This window comes from Poecilia latipinna, unplaced genomic scaffold (genome assembly GCF_001443285.1).
Source record: "Poecilia latipinna isolate Pla-1442-1.1 unplaced genomic scaffold, P_latipinna-1.0 Scaffold1281, whole genome shotgun sequence".
NCBI classification, from domain to species: Eukaryota; Metazoa; Chordata; class Actinopteri; order Cyprinodontiformes; family Poeciliidae; genus Poecilia; species Poecilia latipinna.
The window spans coordinates 180,147-186,745 of record NW_015113897.1 but is presented as its reverse complement, the minus strand read 5'-3'; positions in this window follow the sequence as shown (position 1 = coordinate 186,745).

Below are 6,599 nucleotides of genomic sequence, written 5' to 3'. Positions count from 1 at the left end.
CCACAAAAGAGTGGATGCAAATTGTTACCTCAGATTTATTAGGTAAATTCTATAGCTTACTTTTTTCAGTGAAGGGAGGCACAGGAAGAAGGCGATCGGAGCGGAAGAGGCGTAATTTAATTTTTTCCTGTCCTCCAAATAGCCTCTCTCTTTTCACCAAGACGCTTCGCTATTGATCTGACATAAGAGCTGTGAGCCAACGAGTGAGGGGAGAGCAGATGAGTGCAGCCCTCCACAAGACTGATTCAGCCTGACTGAGCTCCGAATGTGTGCGAGAGTAAATGAAAAACCGCTTTGAGCCTCGTTCCGAGGATTTACAAAGTCGATCCTCACATGAATCCAGACAGCTCAGAACGAGACGTGACATATGAAGTACATCTGTGGGGGCTAAAGTGGGGGGGTGTTTGGGTTTTTTTTTTTTTTTTTTGCATAGTTTAGAACAAGTAAGCAAGCAACGTACATAGCTGGCTATTGGTTTAATTTTTAAAATCAGATGAATATCTCATTGAAGTCTTTTGCAATGAATAATAATATGTCACCATCTGAACAAGGTTGTGGGAAAAACCAACCAATCACCCTTCAATACCTAGATACTAAGACAAACCAGCAAAACTCACATATAAGGCCCAAATGCATCAAATACAAACCGAGGTTACTATCGTTAACTAAAACTGATATAATAAAAACTGAAATTAAGAAAACATCTTCGTTAACTGAGGTAAAAATGGAGAAAAGCTATAACTAACTGAAAGTATATCGTGTTTTAAAAACTAAAGCATATTGAAATATCATTCACTTTTGTGTTTACGAATCAATTTATTAGCCTTTTGAACTGATGTGAAATTAATATTTTTTTCCACCCACTCAAGCAATTTACGTCAGCTGTCGTAAAATTACGGTTCAACAATAACCGAATGCAGTTTTTGAAAACGCTGTCTTCTCTTGAGCCTCCGCTACTCAGTCGATGTATAAATAAATCACAATACGACACTTTGACCTTTTTGAATTCTGCACTTAAAAACGAACCAAAGTATGAAGAAACTAAACTAAAACCAAACAACATTTAGCTAACAGCAAACCCAATAAAAACTGGCGAACACAACCTAAAACCAACTGAATCAGAGCAGCAGAAAGTGACGGCGAAATAAAAACTGAAGTTTATTGACAAAATCCGACCCGTCCGTGAGTAAAACGCTCACACTGTCGCCTTCCCTGCCAGATAAATGGGAGAGACGCACATTTGTTTTCTTTTGCATTGTGTCAGATTAGTGAAGTCCTCTCCAGCTGCGCTCGGCGCCGGCAACTCTGTTTATAAAGAGAGAGCGAGGTGTGGGAGGAGAGCATTATGTAGTGTCAATACTTTAGACAGCAGCAAACTACGGTGATATGTTGCTCTAGTAAGAGACTGGAGAGAGACGATGTCTGTGTGTGTCTGAATTCACACACACACACACACACATGCACATGCACACACACTCGGTGGCCTGGCCTCTAATCGTTCCCATTTAAAATGCTAATTTGCTCTCTCCCGCAGGTGCCTGAGTGTGTTTTAGACTAAATTGCTCGTCATAGCGGGTCAATCTGAGCTTAATGAATTAATGTGTTCTCTCATTACACTTACCGACGCAGGATGTCAGACGGCAGGCAGGTGCTCTGAGCCCTTGAGGGGTTTGCCCTCTTCCTGCCTCCCCCGGGTGCGCTCAGATGAAGTTTCACATGGGAACCATGAATATTTCACTCGATCTCTTGGATTGGACTTGACCTGTGACCTTCTTCGTTATGGCATAAATCTACTTAGCTCAGTGACTCTAAGCTACCAGTCACAATGGGATCGCCGGTCCTGGGGTGAGCCTGACTTCGAGCTGAAACAGCAAATGGAAGCAGATTCCCTAAAATGATTGGGTTTCTGGCTCTGTTTTATAAAGTATTGGTAGCCATGCCGTAAGTTCTCAACTGCGTTTACGTCTGGACTTGGACTGGGCCGTTACGACGCGTAAATACGGTTTGGTCAATATCATTTTATTGCAGCTAGGGCACAAAATCTTACCAAATGTTTTTGTCTAGTTTCTAGTGCAAATACAGCACTTTGAAATTAAGACGAAACTAAATTACAAGTAATGTTTTTGCAAGATCTCGGAGCTTATTTTCAGTAAACAATTCTTTAACATTGATGAAAAAATCTTGGTTCCCCCAGTAGATTATTTCACTTATACCTAGTACTTTTTCATCAATTGTTTTCTTGAAAATAAACTCTTATATCTTGCTAAAACGTTCTTTCTAAGTTAGTTTTGTCTTCTTTCGAATTTACTAGGTTCTAGTCTAGTTCTGGCACAAGAACTAGACCAGAAATACTTGGTAAGATTTTGTGTTTTTTGCAGTGTGTGTAAGGTCAGGTTCAAGGTGAAACTCTTCCACTCTTCCTTTTTCCTTGCAGGAGAAAATCCTCCCCTCAGCATGATGCTACCGCCACCGTGTTTCATAGTGGGGATTGTGTATTCGAGGTGATACTGTACCGTTGATAGATTTCAGTCACACAAAGTGTTTCACCTGCTGGCCAAAATGTTTCATTTCTGTTCTATCTGACCAGAGTTTTGCTTGTCCTCTAAATGGCTTGTGGGTTTCTGATGACTTTTCTTCCATATATCCGACTTTCATAGGATGCACAGCTAACAATCGACTTGTTGATGTATTGGTTTGTCCAAACTGCGACTTTCTGCAGCTCCTCCAGAGTTACCGCTGGTCTTTCTCCAAGAGAAGCTCTCCTGTCAGCTGTATCTTCTATTTTTAAAATCAGAGACTGAGACTAAACTCAGGTGAACTCTGTCGGCTAATTCAGGGATTTCCACCGTGTTTTGTTTTGGGGTATTAGAGTAATTTGGGCAGAATATAAATGCTTGCTTCGCCTCTTTGCTTTGTTTGTTTAAAAAACTTGCAAAAAAAAAAAAAAAAAAAGATGAATGCTTCTTCGGCTTTCCAAATATGCACCTCCCTCACAAAATCCAGATCAAATATGTTCAAGTTTGATCATGGGACAAAAAAGGGCTGTGATGCAATTATGCAAGTCAAAGCATAACTACATCATAATCAAGCAGTTCACTTTCATGTTGCTAAAAAACAGAAGAAAAAAAAAATCAATCTACTGATGCAGTGCCATCATTTCAGCACAGTGTAAACATACAGATACACACATTTATCACCTCATGCTTTTAGCTAAACTCTGTGCTTCATCATCGTTTTCTTGGCACAGGCTGAAATCAACGTGGAGAATGCAAACCCAGAGAGAGCAGCTCTCACTTTGGCACAGGCCATTTTGTCTCCAGCTATGGAAGCGGCGCACGACGAGGGTTGGTTGCAACATTTCCTGAAGGCTAAACGTTCTCCTGGCCGGTCCGCATCGATCCCTCTTGTGCCACAAAAATGGGGTTACAGCCCACCGACGTGAATCAAAAATAATGACCGGCCAAAAGAGAGGCTATCTGAAGGGTTAAGGAAACGAAGAGCAATAAAAGTGAAAGAGAAATACGTCAAGCGTACAGAGGTTGCATGGATGATGTGAGTGTGGCCGCTAGCTGTTTGTGCTCCAAAGAGAAGCAATAAGGAATCAATATTGTAAATGTGACTGATTTAGGGTTCATCAGCAGCTGTGATGTAATGCTCAATGCACAGCTATAAATTAGCTCCTAGAGAAGTGGTGCCATGGGAGGCTTTAATGTAGCACACACACACACACACACACACACACACACACATGCACACTTCCCCCTCCCCCTCCCTACACACAAGCCATGCAATCATTGTAACCATGCAGAAAGAAGCAAGAGGCTTCTGGCTAGCCTGCGTTAGCCTCCATGATGTGTGAAACACGTCTGTATGATGGCACAGTTCACTTCTTTTGTTGGTTAATATTTATTCATTTTTTTTATACATACCATCATGTGTTGTTGAGACTATGTTGTATTTTATTCCATGCAGGCCTGATTTGACTAAAACTATAAATCTGGAACAACAAACGTACGGTCGATTCCTCGTTTCAGAAATCACACACACAATCCTCAGTGTTTTCCTCAGGAGCTGCATTTCCATTCTGTAGCTCAGAGATTTAAATATCTCACAAAATTTTTTGTTTTTTTACATAAGGACTTAGTGTATTTTATTTAACAAATACACAACACCAGAAATATCAAATTTTCCCCAAAACACACTTAGCTCATAGAGTGATGAGGTTTGGAAAGGGTTGTATATTTGATTTACAGAAAAATAAGCATTGAAATACATCAGTTACTCTGAGAAAAGTTTATTCATGAGTGTTTATATTACCTGATTCACAATGAGTAATTGGCCAGAATTCCTTGGGGATATAAGAGTCTTTTGCATGAATGTGGACGAGTCCGGCTCTTCCTGCCACATTAACTTAACTTTAATTCGAGTGTTCAGTGTTTATTTGTGAGACTCGGAAAACCAAGGAAAGGGGCGAAAAAAAAAAAAAAAAAAAGGCCCGCTGGCGTTTTCTGATTTACTGATACCCAAATCGACCTGATGCTTTATTTAACACATGTGCTCGGTGATTGTGGGCGTAAGAGGAACAAAGCACTTCTGGTTTTAAACTCTATCAAGGCTGGTAATGAGCTGTCTCTCCAGGCGCTCTCCTCCTCGTTCACTCCGAAAGCCCCAAAACTGCCACCGTCTGGCTGCAGGGGGACATCTGAGACTGCTTAGTCAGCACCGATGGTTATGATGCAGGAAGAGAAGAAGAAATGTGATAAAAAATGTAATAGCAGTCTGAATATTCAGCCACGCTCTCGCTGTGCTCCTCCTTGCCCCCTCCGCTCAGCTCCTAATTCCTCTGCTGCTGGTTTGCTGCTGGCCTTTCCCCCCTCTCCTCTTGTTAGCCGATGTCTGTGGGCGGATAGCACCGCTTCAGTGACCCTCGACCCGCGGAACACCACTCATCCTGTAATTTCTCCGCGTTTTCATCCAGCTCTCAGCACCAGATCGTTCTGCTGCAGCATGCGAGCATGCAGCCACAGGGCAGGTGCAGCGTTTTTCTTTAGATTTCAGAGAAGCAGCAGCAGTGCGCCACTTCACGTCAGTCTTGCAGGACTTGCTGCGGAGCTGTTCTGAAACGCTTTAGTGCGTCGGCTCTTCAGTCAGAGGAAAAATGGCAGGTCTGGGAGATGGAGAAAGACAAAAACTGCTCCTGCAGAGTATTCGTATGCCTTTTCTTAACGTCACACAACGCTTAGTTTCGACTGGAAAGCTTTAGTTAGACGAGCTGCTGAGAGCAGTGTGGTCACTCTGGAGGAGATGCAGAGATTCTCAACTCAGGTGAGTCTGTTGACAGAACAAGCCCTAGTTTGTATTTCGACCTGTCCGTTTTCAATTGAGAACCTGTGGCAACGGTTAAAAATTGCTCAAAAGAGAAGTTCTCCATTTGTGTTGCTGGGACTTGAATTATTTCAAAAGGAAAGTTGGGCAAAAATCTACAAAACAACATGCATTTAATGACAGTAGAGAGAAAAAAATCCCTTTTAGCAGGAAGAAACCTCCAGCAGAACCAGAACCTGGTTTGGTGTGAGCGACCTTCTGCCTCGACCGACTGGAGGTTTGTGAAGACAGAGCATCCACACACACAAACACGCATAAAAACAACAGCAACAAAACAATGGTCCTGGAGTAGTTTCTTTGTCAAACAGGAAACAAAAAGGTAATGGCAGCAGTCGTTCCTTTAGTGACCTCGTCGAGATAAACATGTAAACTCTGGGCCAGTTGTAAAATACATGAACTGACGGAGAGCGCTGAAGGCAAACACAAAACCACGCTTTCAGGTTTCTTCCAGGAACATGTATGTTGAAAACTATTTACCTTTCAGTTCCACTTCACAATTACACAGTGGTCTATTACAATGTTGTGTTTACATGTGTTAAAATGTATGGTTCTCATCTTAGTAAATCAGCATGTTTTACTTTGCACATGAAACCAGATATTCACAATCTGCAAGCAGCAGGGAGGTGAAGTAAGACAATGATCTCAGTCCTGTCCGTAAAATCAATAGCAAATCGGAGGAGTTGCTCCAAAGCAAACAAACTGAAGAGAGATAAAAGATAATAATGGAAGGGGGAAAAACTCCAGGACATCTGACCATACTTTGTTTTTTTTTCTCCCTTTGCTTCAAATGTGTTAAACTGCAGTCTGAATTAAGTGCGTTCAGTTCGGAGGTCCAACTGAACGCACTCTCCAATCAAACCTTTGTTTGCTACCAATAAAACTGCAAATAAAAAGCCAAATGAGATGCATTGTTATTGTTTACATCCTCGGAAGGCGACGTAGGGTTGAGAATCGAGCTGCAGCTTCAGAGAGAGGCAGGATGAGGAGTGAGAAAAAAAAAACAAGGGAGGGGGAAGAAGAGTGAGACGGGGCAAGAAAGGAGGGGAGATGGAGTATCTGTGGGAACATAATTAAGTCCATGGTCTGGCTCTCTGCAGGCCTGCGGCACACTGCTCTAAAAATGCTGATTCAGTACACAGATAGACCTAGCAGTACAGGAGACAGAAGGGGACGAGGGGGGGGGGGGGGCGGGAAAAAAAAGAACAAAGGAGGGG